We start from the raw sequence: 16,860 nt of genomic DNA, 5'->3' as shown, positions 1-16,860 counted from the left end.
GGTACATTTGTTAGTAATACGTGAAACAGAACACCCTTTTGCATGTGTTTGAATGTGCAGTATATATTTTTTTCTTTCAAAAGTAAGGTTAATCTTGACTTTTATCTAAGATTAAAGCCTTAACTTGTTTTAAATACATATATATATATATATAAATATATAAAGTGTTAATGCCTAATGACCCCTAAAGTACTTTGTTCAGAAAATACAATTTGCTGTAATTTACTGAATTACTTCTTGCAGTGTTAGTAAAGAAAATCATTCCATGGTAATCAGTAGGACTCAGACAATGCTGTAACATCAATCTGAAAAGTTCAAGCAGGTCTTATAAGAGCAAAGTTAATAATGCACACTCTGGTATACACCATTCCTGTTACGGAAGATAATATTGCTAATTACGCAGTGAACTCTGTCAGAAGCAACCACGCAGAAAACCTAACAAAAGCCCCTTGCAGAACAAAAGTAATTGCTAACAAAGAAGGTAGAGCAGAACTATCAATATAGGTGTAACCAAGAGGTGGTCTATGGATTTCTGTGGCACAGTGTGAAGCTGTGGAAATTCTGCTTTCAGAGGTTGTTTCATGAAGGTTATTTTCTTGTACAGAACCTTTTCTTGTTCAATTACTACTGGGCATGTGCCCAAGACAAGATTGTATCTAGGCAAGTTGATCTTGTAGAACTATGTCTGTGAATATGGTATTTTCATAAGAATAATTGCACATACAATCTACTGAGATTCATGCTGTTGTTCTAACACCTTTAACCAAAACAGCTGAACAGAACAATAGCTAAATACTTATTTAAAGTTTTATTTTAACTTATTTGTAGGATTTCAATTTTTACACTTCACAGTATAATTTTAAATGGTGCCAGTGAACCTACACATGGGCTTGATATTAAGGTTGACACAGAGTTTCTACTCATGTAAGGGCCACTTCTGAAAGTAGTCATCAAACTTTCACTGAACGTCTACTGGGGCATCCAAAATGAACAAATACAATTTGATCTTTCAGAACTGCTTAGTATCTGAATCTTCTGTTGGCCTTACTTCAACATCCCTGATATGTGCTGACATCATGAGGTACTTTTGGCTCCAAGCTACCATCAACTAAATTATGCATCAGCACAATCATACTAAATCAACAGTACTCTGTTGATACAAATACAGGATCACCTTAAATACAGAACAGAAGCACTTCATTTTCTACTTACAGTTTATTTTGCAAATTTTTTGACCTTTGCCTTCTGCAGTGTCTGGAGAGTATAAGCTGCTCTGTTGATTGTGATACCATTTTGAGCATTGCACTGCTGCTTAGTGCTGAGTCATGCAAAAGAAGCAAATTGATGCAATCTTTTTCAGACCTGTCTCTTGACAGCCATATACTTCAGGAGGAGGTGCAGGTTGTTCACATTTTTTAAGAAGTCAGAGAATTTAGCTTTCTTTATTTTGAAGGAAAAGGTCATTCCCATTTCCGCTTGCATTTTAAAATGACTTTCTCACTAGCATTACAGTATTTCGCTGCTAGGCTTTGATCTAGAACGGTGGTAAAGGCAAGAAGCTTTAGTACTATTTCTGGGAAATACAACGAATATTGTCGCATCTTAAGAAACCCTAACAACATGGCTTCAATATCACTGATGCTGAAGATAGGGAAAGTACCAGTGACCAAATAGTGCCCTTCCATATTTCCAAATATTATATTTTATAAAGCAATTGGATTTGCCTGTATGTATGGGAAGCAGAATTTTCCCCTGACTTAAAAATAATGTGTAAAAAGTCTGAAAACACAGGACTTATAGAAAATATTTTTTTCTTTGCCTGATGGCTCTGATAGAGGCCAGGAAAGCAGTGACTATTTGCTGTCACAATTTGGTAGTCTGTGTGAAATGAGAGAGTGAGTGCTGCCAGTTACATTTTCTGACTAATCCAATGCCTGTTCAGCTATGGCAGTTGAGAATCCGTCTGAATAATGAAATATTTCCCATGCTTGAAATCAAGCAGGTGGTTTAGTACCTTGATGAGTCAGGTGTCATAACAGAAAACACTATAACTTACTGCTTGTTGGCATGTCTGTAAGTAGGCTCAGCCAAGAGGCCAAGAAAGGAACAGACTTCTCAGCCCAGGAAGCTTGTTGGCAGCATAATATGGGAGCTTACCCTGTCACTGCCTAGGTTGTGCTGGGAGATTAATGGTTATTTTATTCTGACTACATTCAAGTAGCAGACTATGCTACAGCCTCTTGAAGAATGGCTAAAAGTCTGTGTGTGCCTCTCTGTATAAATGCACAAATATATATAGTATGCGTATACATATACATATAAATGTGCACAACACATATATAAAGCTACATGTGAATGACTCAGCTACTGCTGAGATTCATATGTCAAACAAACAAACAAACACATAATTTCATTGGCCTTTCTCTGCAACTTACTGCTATCACACTTCAATTAACTTCTTCACTCAACTAAAATGAAGAAAGAATTAATAAAAATTAGAAAGAATAAATAAAAAGTAATGAATAAAAACCTTGTGTCATAGCAGATGTTTTTCGAGATTTTTTTGTCATTATGAAGTTTCTGCATGATAGGGTTGTATGTGAAGAACATCTGAAGAATCTTTCAATTACTATGCTTAAAAGAAATTGGAAAATATTGTTTTTCTGGTTAACAAGGACTGAGTTTTCAATGTCTGCTTTGTTTATGTATCCCAAAGTATGCACATAGATATATAGTAGTTTAAAGTCCTTTCCCAAGGTCTTCAAATCCAGTGTATTCCTCCTTTTTAAGCAGAGGCTTAACTCACAGTTCAGATAAAGAGTGTCAATATTCGTACTCTCTAGGAGAAATCATTTATCTTGATTTGGTGGCTGAGCCAGCTGTTGTGCACATGAGCAAAGGCACGGGCTCTTCACAACACGTCTGAAAGTTGTGTCTTAGCCAGTGCTTCAGGGCTTTCAGCAGATACTGGCCCAGCTACAGTATATATCCAATATCCTTCAACCAATCTAGAGCGTCAGAATTATCCTCCTGTGATTTTCTCCAGTCTTGCTGCATTTGAGGACTCCTGTGTTAGGTTTCCATGTGAGAGAGCAGCCCTCACCCTGCTGGCAGCATGACTGCTTTCTGGCACCCCACCACCTGTCACTGGCTGGGCGGCTGCCAAGGGCTGCTAACCAAAGCTTGGAGAGGTATACTCAAAAACTAGGGCTTCAAAGTCATAAGTATGACTTGGCAGTAAGAGTTGTCTCAGAAAATTCCACTGCTTAGGGAGAGGCAACAACTGGACTGTGATGGGGAAGTCGCCAGCTGTCCCCTCCTCCTTCGGGATCCCTTTCCATCAGCAGAAGCCCAAAATCTGTGGCCTTTAGTAGCATGGGAAACAACACTCAGCTTTCTTCAGCAGCACTGGGAAAGGACTCTGTTAGCTTTCTTCAGGATGAGTTACTGTACATCAGGTTCTGTGCTTCTCTGACCTATGTTTGCTGTTGTGCCCTCAGGTCAGCCAACGCAGCAGAGCTGTTTGCACAGCTTCGAGTAATTTTTGTCTTGCTTACCACCAGGATAAGGACAAGCCCTGTGCATTTGGAGGTTGAGCAACAAAGAGATTAAACAATTAATAAAATCAGTGGTAAGTGTCTGGTCACAGTATAATCATGTTTTCAGATGTGCATGTTTTAGCCTTCCATTTGTCCTGTTCAGTGTCTGTGAGAGCAATATATGCTAGTCAGCAAGGTGAGGTTTTAAGACTAAAGTAAAATTGTACTTTCATGAGCCTTGGCAAGAAAGGCAATCACTTTTCCTTGGTCTTTGTCTAATAGTCATAGAGATTGCAAGTTCATAAGTGCAGTGAATTGTCTTAATGTGTTTGATATACACTTAAATTGTAATAACAAATCAAGTGTCATTGTACATTCATTTCATGTGTTTTATATTAAAAACAAACAAACAAAACAACAAAACTTGGTCGCTATACTGAATAGACTGAAAAATGTCTCGTATGGCAAGATAATACTTTCAAATGTGGTTAGTATGTTGGGTGTTCAGCCGAGATAGTCAGACAAAGCCTAGTTCTCTGCAAGCATGAACCTTTCAAGCCTCTTTTCTGAAGACTGGACAGCTTTGAGATGCTCCATGTTCAGCAGCAGAAGTCTAGATGGCTCAAGTTATCAGCTATTTTTTTATTTTTTTAAGATGAGGCAAAGTGACAACCTGCTTTTCAAAGCAGAACATGGTTTTTACTTTCAAAGATTCATAAAATAACCCTGGATCCCCAGATCTCCCTCTCACTTCTGTTGTGCTTAGGATCACTGAATGGCTAAACATATGCCCTGAGTGTAACCATGGAAAGCAGTGAGTTTCTTTCAAGTTGTCAAGAATTTGAATCATTTGAACTACTTTACCTTCAGCTCTGTGCTTCTACCTCCTCAATTGACCTTTGATGTTATTTTACATTATTTAAAAGCCATCTAAATTTAATTTCACAAAGCTACAACAAATAAGACTGTAAGCAAAGAGAAACTCATATTTGTACTATTACACTAATAGGCTTAATAACAATAATCCACCAACATCTGCAATCATAAAATAAAAACTTCATTATCATTTCAATACAGTTAATACAAATCCTCAGGTTCGCCAGTACACCAGCTGTGTCCTGGTGCTCAACAACACAAAACAGCAATTCACACAAAATTACCAGTCTTTGTTACTGACTCTTTTCCTTGGCTCCAGTCCCAAAATATTCCTGCTGTTCAGGTCTTTTGTTTCCTCTCACTGGAAGTCTTTCATTTCCTCAGAGAATACAAAAGATCATCCCCAAGGATGCCTTCAGTAGTAGCCTTCTCACCTCCAACATCGTGCCTCCAGCCTTTTATTCCTCACAGTTAAGAGCCCTCGAGGCTTGGTTAATAGTCTCTACTGATTTGGACCATGTGCTTCTTTCTCTGGTGCTGCTGGCATTGCTTGAGACATGCCCACAGTGATCTCCAGCACCTTTAACTGACTTGGAAGCTTAGAGTATTAGAAAAAATGATCATATAACAATAATATTTACTGACGTCTTTCCTTAAGGGTTGTAAAATGCTCAAAAATAAACCAACATTTAATGCTTCCCTTTAAATTAGGGTGGTACTTTCAGTGTTGGATATTCTATTAAGCTAGAGACTTGAGGCCTTAACCAGGAATAAGACCTGACTGTGTTGGGCGCTGTATAAGCTTTTTTGGTCGGAAATATCCTTTGCCAGAAGGAGTTTGAAAATCAAAGGCAGAACAGAGGCAGGAGACTAAGAAGGAGAGAGAGGTTCAGGACAAAATGGCTCCTGGATTTGAGCCAGTAATTCAGAAATAGCCCCATTGCACTGGACCTACTGGTTCAATAATTGACAGCAGCTTTCCAGCACACAATTCATTAGAGAGGTGACAATGATCAGAAAGATCATGGTGCTGAGATATCACCCATGTCCCTTACAGGCAGCTTCTCATCTTTGCCAAGTAGCCAGCCATAAAAAGGACAGTTTATGTTTCAGACTCCTGGGCTGCCCTTGCATTTCTTCTCTGTCTCACTCAGCTGGCCATCTTGCCATTCCTGCTGTGGTTACAGAAGAGCTTGTGTGTTTGCTGACTGAGATAATGGATATCTTCCCAGCAGTTCTTGTGGGAGGGAAGGGAGGGGAAAGGATGTAAAAAGTTTGCCTGTCAGTTGACTGCATCTGTTATTCCCCAAAGCCTACTGAGAGTACAAAAAGAGGAATGAACATCTCAGATAATGCCCTATTATGTAGCAGACCACAGATCTTGCAAGCTGCCATTAAGATGAGATTCAGGACTGGTAGGCAACAGAACAGTCTAAAATAATTATCCATTATGAGAAGGTTGGCACCTTTCCTGAAAGCATTCTGCACTGTACCTTGGTAGAAAGAGAATACAAGCTGTCTTAGCCCAGTGTGCTACCTGCACACTCTTTTTATATTAGGAAGCTCCAGTGTTTGAATGGCCCCTGGTATTCTGGCAAATAAAAAAGCATCCAAATGAATGGATGGCATGTGTCTTTTAAGAACACAGCTTTCCCAGGTGACAGGATACATACCTCTTTACATAGATCATTCAGCCACTTGCAAGTAGAGACACTCAGAACACTCCAGTGGTCCAATGGTGGAGCATGAGCATCTGTAAACAGTTTGCTCACTGGGCAAGTGAAAAGATTTGAGATGTAAAAAATTTAGAGGTGTTTTGACCTCACTGGAAAGTAAACATCATCATGTTTTGGTATTGTTTTTAAAGTTAACATCAGAATTGTGTTTGGACAAAAAATGTGTCTTTAAAATGGGCAAAACACTTGACTCTTGAACTTGTGAACTTGTGAAGTGAGGGGAGCCAAGTGCTGTACTGCAGTCAGCTCCTGCTTTTCTAGACAAATCACTTCCTCAATGCTATATCTCTTTCTGTCATTCCCTATCTTGTTTATTTGTATTGTGGACTACTTTCAGCAGATGTTGCCTAATAAGAGTCTGTGCAATGCTGAAAATTTTCAGACTGTACTCCATGTTCATTTTCTTAGATTCATAGAATCATTAAAGTTGGAAGAGACCTTCAAGATCATCTGGTCCTGTTTTCAGATCTTAAGAGACTTATATGGAATAGGTTAAAGGCAGACTCTGTACAATGTTTTAGTGCCATGGAACAAAGTTGGATATGTCTACCTGGAAAGGGCACTGCAGTCCAAATACTGTTGACACTCTGAAAAATCTAGAAACTTGTGAATTCAGTTTTTTAAGATCGAGCTTTGCAACTACTGGGACATTTTTTGTTGATGTATATAGAGAACTTTTCATTCTAGCTTAAAGTTCACATTTTCAAACTTGTGATCGTTTACCACAATGCCCAATATTATAAAACTTTTATTCTAGGATTTACTGTCAAAATTTGTATTCGAAAAATAAAGTCCAGGAGAAGACCAACCCCAAAACAGGTCTGTATTTATTATGTGACAAATATGGTATTTTTCATTTTGTATAGATCCCTAACTAAAACTTGTCTGAGTAAGCTAATTTTATTTCAGTAACAATGACTTTAAGAAATGAAAGAAAAAATTTCTTTCATTTTGGTTTGAGTTTCTTTCATTTTGAGTCAGAGCAAATCATTTGGTGAACAGCTTTATGACTATTCCATTCTGCTACAGTTGTTATGTCTAAAGGTCAATCTCTTTACCCCCTAATACAGATTTTTTTTTGTTTGCTTTGCTGATTCAGTCTTTCCTTCCTGAGTCAGATGTAACAATCTCCCTTTGACCTTCTCTGTAGGTGTTGTAGACTAAATTTGGCACAAGATATTAAGAGGGAATGCGCAGGCTTTCAACTTTAACTATGGATAAAGTAGGAGTAAGAGAAAAACAGTCCAGCATCAGCATAGGAACATGAAAACATCCCACAGGAGTGAGATCCTTTCTTGAGCTCTTTGGGAATAAAGACTCTTAGGAATACAGTACATCTACTAACTCATTACTTAGGCAGAGATTAGCTCTTTGAAGTACCATATCTTTGAGAATCTCTATATAGACTACAGAGAGAGTTGGTGGATGACATTTCTGATGTCAGCCTCTCATGTTGACTTTCAACAAGCTTGATATTCCCCCCCCCCCCTTTTTCTTCCCCCCACAATTTCTTCTGTATAATAGCAATAAGACAGTAAGAAGAGTGTTTCCAGTCAATACTGCATTTCTCACACAGTGGAAATAACTTGGCCATCATTTGTGTCCTCAGAGTTCTTCTCTTAAAGACCAAAATGATTCCTTAGATTATGGACAGTCACTGTCCCATCACTTCATCAAATCATATAATCTAGTGGAATGAAATAATTTTCTGACAAACAGTGCCCATGTTCCAGATAATGACTTCCAAAAATGAACCTAAACCTGCAGTTCAAGTAGGGTGGGTTAAGCAGTGTAACCCTACCAGAAATAAATATTCTTTTTTTTTTTTTTTTTTTTTTTTTTGTGTGTGTGTGTGTGGTTTCATTATGAGAAATATGTTTTTAAAGTATTAGTTTAGGGCTCAGGACATTGAAATCCAACAAAAGACTTCCATGTCCTGCAAAGCAATGCTGAGGTGCACACAGTGCACAGCTTTGAGTGTGGTAGCAGTTAGGCTTCCTATGTAGTGACTTGCTAGACATGGGATACCAAATTGCCTTCATATTCATTCACATTCAAATGTTCATTTATATTCAAATCTTCAAGCACAAAGATTTAGGTGCCATTTAGCTGCCAGAGTGCACTTTGGACCTTTGATGCCTGAGTCAGGGTGGCAGGTAAAAGCCTCCATTCATTCAGTGAGTGCCCAGTGGCTAGCATCCTCTCCAGCTTTAGATTTTGAAGGACGTATGACTGTGTGGTTATTTAACTCTTAGAGAAGGTTCATTTTTTAACAGTAAACCTTATTGTAAATTTTCTGGAAGACACTTTTATGTATCTCTTAACATTTCTTCATATCTTTAGGTGAAATATCTGGATGAATGTTGTAAGGTATTTTAAATTATTGTGGCTCTACTGTGATTTTTACACTGACCTATGTATATTGGGAACATGGATATGTGTACAAGTCCCTTCCCTTTGCTACAGGAAGGCATGCCTTTTCTTTGAGGTCATGGGTTCTACAAGATGAGGGAAAAGCTTGCAACACATCTGTCATAGCTCACTATGTGCTTGCCAGAGCCTTCTGCCAGTGTGAGACCATCTCAGTATGATACTATCAGATAATCTGTGGTTATTTTCAACTTGTTTCTTAACTACTTCATGGGGCTACTGCAGGTTGTGCTGTTTGCAAATACATTTCAGAGGAGATGGTAAATTTGTATGATCACTGTAGCAGAACAGCCCCAAATGTTTTACACAGTGTTTCCCTGATGCTACAACCTGCATTCCTCTGAACACTACTGGAGCCTCCTTCCATCACCCCTCACAGTGTCCTCCCCATTCTTCTTCTACCTGATGGCCAAAGATGTAGGGAAGGTAAACAGAGAAAGTTTATCTCATGTCTGGTTTCAACAATGTATTGTTTATCTACTTCTCATAGAAGTCAACATTGATCTTCAGATACACGGGCAGATCACACTTCTGTAGTCCATATCAGCCTCAGCACAACTAGAAATACACCTCCATATTTCTGTAAGTGACCTGTCTCTCAACCCATCTATGGAAGAGGACGTCTTTGTCTCTGGAGCATTCTTGTAAGTAAAACCTGATGATACTGAGTTCCTGAGTTAAATAAATGCAAAAGTGGTGGCTACTGAATAGGAAATATATATATATATATCCAGGAATTTGATCCAAAAGAACCACTGTATGTGGGAATCACCCACTTCTGATCAGTAACACTCACACACTCACACTTTGCTGTTTTGCGTATGCCATAAGGATAGTCTAGAAAGGATATTCTTTACAAGCAATGTAGTGTTTGAAAAAATTTTTGCTAATATCAATATTTGAAGAACATGACTTATACCTCCAGCTCATTCAACATTCCTTATTTTAAAATTGTCCTACATGAAAGAACTAGTGGATCTTTATGCTCAAGCATTTGCACACAGTTATCTGACTTTAAAAAGATGAACATAATTCATTATTACTTTATTTCACTAGTTATGCACAACCTCTGAGCATACTTTTTGTCTATATATTCAAGTCTAGCTGACTTAGAGATGTTGCTTTAGTTTTTAATGGGATTATAGGGTTATCTATTCTATTTACTGTCCCAACAAATATAGGTGAGTACATACACAAAATAATAATAATAATAAAAAATAATAATAATAAAAGATTCTCCATGGCTGAATAAAGGATTTTTCAAACTCTGGGCCTGTAAATTGTGAAAACTGATACCATGTGAAGAGGAAGGCCTTTTTTAAAGAGAGCTTGGGAAAACTTGCACATTTGAACTGCCAAAAGTAGCTGCATGCTCTATAGTCGTTAGTTCATTAGTTCCTGTTCCAGTCCTAGGTGGGCTACAATGTTTTCTGAATAGTGTTCTGTAAAAATAGCTTACTTTTTTTTTTTTTTTTTTCCTGAAATCCTGCAGGAATATCAAGATTTTCCACAACATTTCCGTGGCTGAACTGTACATCAATGTTTCTGACAAAAAACAAATGTTAAGCTGACAGTCCATTGGTATTTGTGTTAGAACTGGTCTGTGTTCCATTGGACAAGGCATTGCTAGACATTGAAAAAAGACAGAAACCACTTTCAAATTTGCTTGCCTGTGATGTGATTATTCCCATTCTAAGTAACATTTAGCAGGTACTTTGTGTGCATGAGAATAGTAGAAAATAGAAATAAAGAGATTACATTAGACATTCCATGGAACAAAGACTAATTTTTTAGTCTATTTTTGCTACCTTTAAGGAGTCCTTGTTCATGATTGTGATTTGTGGTCAACAGGAAGTTTATTAGTAAAAAGTAAATATTATTTTGCATCTTGGTGTTAAATCTTGTTCAGTCAGGAAGGACTTGAAAGGTACAAGAAAGATTCAGCTTCCGTCTTGGCTTTTCTCCAAGTGAGGGTCCAAAGTCTGGTATTTTCTTTAGTCTCCTCCCATTATAAAAGTTCTGCCCACCAGCAGGAGTAAAAAACACATTACTATACTCAGTAACTAGGCACAGTGAGCAAATGCAGGTCAATTTTTTTTTTTGTCAATATTTGTGGTAGCTGGTTGTAACAAACCTCATCACCTACAGAGCTTATGTAATGAATTAATTAAAGGAGAGAATAATATTCTCAAGAAGTATTCCCAACCAATAAATAAATAAATAAAAATCTGACTTCATCAAATTAATGTCTCAGCTCTATTATGTAGTTTTCACAACACAGTATCTAAAAATTTGGGTTGCATGCCCTCGGTCTTTCTAGCCACAACATTGAGATTTATGACAGCATAGATTTCCCATTGGAACAGATGGCATACTGCAGCAGAATTTATTAGAGATGCATTTCCCAGGCTCTTTTCTGTACTTTTGCTACTTCCGCTCCTTTTCCTAATGTGACAGGACATCATATGGCTCTGACACTGAAATTAGCAGGAAGACGTGTGGTTCCTCGCAGATCTGGTCTGAATAAATAATCACTCAGATTACTGACCTGTTAAGGCTCCTAGTTGGCAACAACACAGCAAAGCCTGTGATTTCTCCCACTTTGTGGTGCTCCACCATTCCCTGAATTCTAAGCTGCTACATGTCTTACGTGTTGGACATCAGAGAAGATAATCAGTTGTGGTTTAAGAATATTTTCATTCTAGGTCTTCCATGGAAGTATCTTAGAGTAAGAAGACAGATAGGTATCAAATAACATATGTGACTAGACAAAATATGGCCAAGTTAAGAATGCTTAGTTTTCCAGGAAGTGTTTAAATTTCAGTTTTTCCATAAATGAGGTTTGTAACAGATGGGTAGAATGTAGGTCAGATGCAGCAGGCATCATAGTAAGCACTTGATTTATGGTTTCTCAGATCATTTCTGCATCTCTTGTCACACAATAAAAGAAGGTTTGAATCAGTTCAGGCTGAGCATTACTGATATGACAAGGGTTAGTGATAGAGCAAACCTGTAATGCAAAGGCCAGGATTCTGGCATTAACATGTGCCTTGGACCAAATTCATGTTGGATACGCATCTGCTGAAGCAGTAGAGTTGCAGGCAGGCAGAATTTGCACCCTCTTAGTAAGTCCTGTGATATATATGATACCCAAGGGCATATGAAACTTTTTCAATGCCAGGGCATCAAAGAAAGGGTCAACCAAGGACACAGTGGCAGCCTTGACTTTGAATTTCCTAGCTGTTTTTGACTAGTGCAATACTTAAGGTTTTCATGTCTGCCTTCATATTTTGAAAAAAAGCTGCTTGGGAAACAATCCTCCCTCCTCCAAAACAATAAGTACTTCCCAGTTCTTTCCTTTTAATAACTCGCAGCCTCTTTGGCAAACATATAATGTGTAGAGTTGAAACGATCTGTCTTTACACATGGTATCCTTCAGAGCTGTGAGGTCCCACTATGTAAATGCAACTTAGCTCCCAGGCATGAGGTATGTAACTGCTCCTTTGGAGCTGCAAGAGCCTTTCTCCTGCTAATGTGTCTGCTGTGCAGACTACTGGCTCTTCTCTCGTGACGTGTGCAGAGCTCAATCTGTGCTGCTCAGTCCCTGCAACTGATTATTATATTGTTGGGCAGAGAGCTAACAGAGATCACTGCTGTGAATTTGATTTGGCTTCATAAGGTTAAAAAAAAAAAAGTGTAAAGATTCAAAATCATCTGTCATATTACTCTTGTTTCTTGAACACCATTTAAACGTTTTCCTGACATCTGGCATCTTTTCCTAAATTAGACACCAAATTGCTTGTTCTACATTACTCTGTGTGTTACTAAGACTTTAATCCACAGTGGAAAGGTGAGTCAAGCCCAGGAATTATTTTCCTCATAGATTTCCAAGTTTGCTTATTTCTGAGCTGGAGACTAAATATTTTGAGTATTGTCATTAGTTGTTTATATTAGATTTCTTTATGTATTAAGTATATTATTAGATGTATAGACATATATTAGATATATTGTTTCTTTAAATATTCTACCTTTTGGAACCAGCCAGAAAAGCACTTATATATGTGTTTAATTTAATGGAATTACTATTCTGCTTAAAGATATATGCAAGTACTTCACTTTCTGATATCCCTGGATAGAGCTGTAAATACGAAATTATAGCTACGGAAACAGAAAGATGTGTTGATTTCAAAATCTCTGTCATAGAATACTTTACAGTTTGTATGGAAAATAATTCTTGAACTAGATTCCTCTCTATGGGTAAAAATTGGTTAGGAAATGTCATCGTTTCCTTGATATATCTCTGCTGCTGTTAAGTGAGAGTCAAACCTGTATCTTCCTCTGCAAGTGTTCCATTAAGAAAGTTCCAGTGGAGAACCCCTGGCTGGGACCTAAGGACAACATCCACTAGAACTGGAATCATTGGTAATCTTTCCTGGCATGAAATAGCTTTCGGATAGGATCCAACAGGAAAATAAATTTTAGGTCACTGTGGAACAGAGTATCTTTGTGGCTATCCTGTTTATTTAAAGGGAATATGCAAAGTCCTCTTTCCCCTTACACATTAGAAATTTGTTAGAAACATCTTCATTGGTGACATTTCCAAGCTCTTCTGTCGGAATACTCATCCCACAAAGGTCTTTTAAGGCCTTTCTGAAGAATAGCTCCCAGAACTTGTTTTGGCTTTGTTTCTGATTCTTCCTTGCACTCTTCTTTCTTTGTTTCCCTTCTGAGTTATTTTGCTGGTTCTTCTATAATCTGTAATCAGAATCAGAGAAATTCTGTCATGCACACATGGGCTGGATATAGTCATATAAGCCTTTGGTGTGGACACTGCTCTGGCTTCACTGAAAAATACAAAAAGTTGTTTATAACCTACTTATCACTACCCTGAAGGAAGTGCAGCTCTTGCAACTTCTGTTATCTTCAGAGAGATTTAATGTGATCCATCGTCCATTATTTTATGTTGTCATCCTTCTAGACTGCATAATTTCAGAGAATTATGCTTTGCCTCCCTTCAGCTCTAGGCAGTTAGTGATCTCAGAAAATAGAGATGTATGAGTGAGCTGCTCTTGACTGAAAGGGTCATGCAAAAGGTAACACACTTGTCTCCACTGCAACTCCAGACTGCAGGTTCATTTGACACAATAAGTAGAATGGGATCTGTACTGATCAAATATCAAAATATCTTTGATAGAAAATTCATAGAATCATAGAATCATAGAATATCCTGAGTTGGAAGGGACTCATAAGGATCATCAAGTCCAACTCCTGGCACCGCACAGGTCTGCCCGAAAGTTTAGACCATGTGACTAAGTGCACAGTCCAATCGCTTCTTAAATTCAGACAGGCTTGGTGCAGTGACTACTTCACTGGGGAGCCTGTTCCAGTGTGCGACCACCCTCTCGGTGAAGAACCTCTTCCTGATGTCCAGCCTAAACTTCCCCTGCCTCAGCTTCACACTGTTCCCACGGGTCCTGTCACTGGTGATAACACAGAATAGGTCATCTGCCTCTCCACTCCCTCTCGCGAGGAAGTTGTAGACTGCGATGAGGTCCCCCCTCAGCCTCCTCTTCTCAAGGCTGAACAGGCCCAGTGACCTCAGCCGCTCCTCATACGTCTTCCCCTCTAGGCCCTTCACCATCTTTGTCGCCCTCCTCTGGACACTCTCCAACAGTTTAATGTCCTTTTTGTACTGTGGTGCCCAGAACTGCACACAGTACTCAAGGTGAGGCTGCACCAGTGCAGAGTAGAGCGGGACAATCACTTCCCTCGACCGACTAGCAATGCCGTGCTTGATGCACCCCAGGATACGGTTGGCCCTCCTGGATAAATTGCCTGTATAGAATGAATTTGTCACAGAAGAGTTTACCCCAGTTTTATGAGAATTGGAAAAAGAATATTGTGACTCATGATTGTATTTGAGCCCTTAACAATGGGCTGTTTCATTTGGTTGAATATAACACAAAAACTGTGAAATAAGTGTACCTTCATGTTTAATGACTCATCTCTCATGGATGGAGAGCAACTACCATTGTAGCTTTCTCCAATTTCAGAGGAGTTGTCATAAATTAAACCCTTCTCCTTTTTACATTCTGATCCTTGTACTCACAGCAAAACTGTTTGTGCCTCCTTATTTGATGTTGATTTGAAACCATGCATAATAATGTATTATCAAAGCCTCTCAACTGTGTTTGGCAGGGACGTTTTGCAGAGTAGTGTTTTGACATACCATGGCACAAAAATTGTGCTCTGGCTTCTAATTAGAGTTGACATGAATTCGATAAGGGGCAGAGGCAGGGCTGGGACCACAGTTATCAGAGAGGTGCCTCTGGGCATGTACCTCACTCCCAGCATGAGCAGTTCCAGTATATCCAAACCACCATGGAGAGCAGAGAGCTACCTGTGATACAGCTTCACAGTCACATGACATTTTGTATGTTTCCACCAAAAACAAACAAACAAAAAACCAAAAAGCCCTCAAAGCTTAAAACCCCCCTCAAGCGCAGAATGGAAATTATAGCCTGACAAAGATGACATTTCTCAGGATTGGCTATCTCCAAACTAGCGCCTGTTGGTCACAATTGTTGAGTCATTAATTTCTTTTCTGGGTAATCAATTAGTGCTCTATTTCCTGGGAAGAAAATTTCCCTTTGGACAACAGTGAGAGAGGTTGGGTAAATGATAGCAGGTTTGCAGATGTTGGACAGCTGCCTAATCCTTAGAAAAGTTTCTGGCAAGATGTGTTTTACATAGGAACCCTTGCATGTCCATAAACATCCATACATGTATTCATTCACATACACATAGAAGCGTCAGACACAATCAAGGCCTCACTGTTCCCTGTGCTGCAAAGATGGACATCAAGCTTAGAACTAATAAACTCCACAGCTAATGCCACCTCAGAAGTGGTAGAGCTGTATAAATCAATTAAATTTGATTTATACAGAGAAAAACTCTGCCTTTATTGGAGTGCAGCTTGAATATAGATCATAAGCAAAATTTTATCACAATGAATATCTAAATATATCTAATTGGAGCTAAGATAGAGAAGGAGAGAAATAAACAGGCAGACTTTCTTTTACTTTATTATTTGTTGTACATTTTATCCACCCCAACTCTTACAAGTGAAAACTAAAAGATGTTCGTAAACCAAGAATTTTTCACAGCACATTTTATTTCTGTTGTTAGAGTGCTGCTCACTTCAATTCAGACTACTGAACATTTATAACTCAAGTCAATTGGTTAAACAAATTCCACCCTTTGTAATCTTTCTTAAACTCTGAAAGATTTACTAAATTCTAATGTCCTTCGTTCTCATGTGACTAGCATAGTCAGAAGAAAATATGAAAACTGCAGCTGGAAAGATAAGACAGATTAAGAGAACCATTACCTCATAACAACACTAAGAAGAGATCACAAGTGTTGAATTCAGTTTGGATGTTACTCAGAGTGGTGGGAAGAGCCTGTGAAATCTCCTGTTGGTGGACAAATCTCTTCTCCTAATGCAGCTGCAGCACTTAGGTAGCCAAAACACAACAGTATGCATTTCTTTTTCACTTAAACATGAATAATGGTGAATAAACTTTCCCTGAAACTCTTTTTACCACAAAGCATAACTTTTCATATTCAAAACTACTGCTCCACGGTCATCCAAAGTCTTCAGGCATGTGAACATTTTCTATAAGGACTTGGGTCTGAAGAGTAAGTATGATTCCTGGATATGGCCCATAGGATGGACAGGAAGGGGAGCCTGCCCTAAGTGTTATATGGCCAAAGGTAGGTGATGCTGTGCAATTGCTGGTGGTGCTCTTTATCCAGCAACATGCTCCTTGGGGTGTCAGCAAATCCTCGGGCTCCAGCTGCAAAACTGGCCATGTGATTTAATGCTTTGAGATATCAGCCCAGGGTTTTACTTAAGAAGTAAACAAGTGGCCATACTCTAATAGGGGTTTCTCCAGGTGAGCAATGAAGTGTTTTTGCTTTTGCAAGCTCCCACATGTCAGCTGCAGAGGGAAGGTGTCTTGACTGGAGGAGAGCTGAAGAGGGGAAGAATAACAAACATTTCTATGCTCCTCTGAGCCTGGAGCTGCTGGCAGAGGAAGCAGAGCAATGTTGTCTCTGTTCTCATTGGAATCTCTAGTTAATACTCTCCAGGGGGCAATTACTCAGGCTGGAGCTTTATGAAGCAGTAACATCTCCCAGGGGTCAATCCCTCGAGCTAGGTGAGAAGAATAAGAAAATGAAGGTAACACTGGCTCTGTTTGCCAGTATATCTTTCT

General features: G+C 38.8%; 1 long non-coding RNA gene across 1 annotated transcript in view; it reads left to right on the top strand.

Annotated features, from left to right (window-relative positions):
- The window catches only part of LOC121070503, a 66,089-nt gene extending 55,906 nt beyond the window's left edge, over nt 1-10,183 (top strand). The window contains exons 2-3 of the long non-coding RNA XR_005820122.1: nt 9,072-9,225; nt 10,074-10,183. This is a non-coding gene — a long non-coding RNA (uncharacterized LOC121070503). The remainder of the gene's footprint in view (nt 1-9,071; nt 9,226-10,073) is intronic.
- Nucleotides 10,184-16,860: the final 6,677 nt, after the last annotated feature.

The sequence above is a fragment of the Cygnus olor genome, chromosome 1, assembly GCF_009769625.2.
Source record: "Cygnus olor isolate bCygOlo1 chromosome 1, bCygOlo1.pri.v2, whole genome shotgun sequence".
NCBI classification, from domain to species: domain Eukaryota; kingdom Metazoa; phylum Chordata; class Aves; order Anseriformes; family Anatidae; genus Cygnus; species Cygnus olor.
Note: the sequence above shows the minus strand (reverse complement) of the source record. Positions and strands in the feature narration are given on the sequence as shown.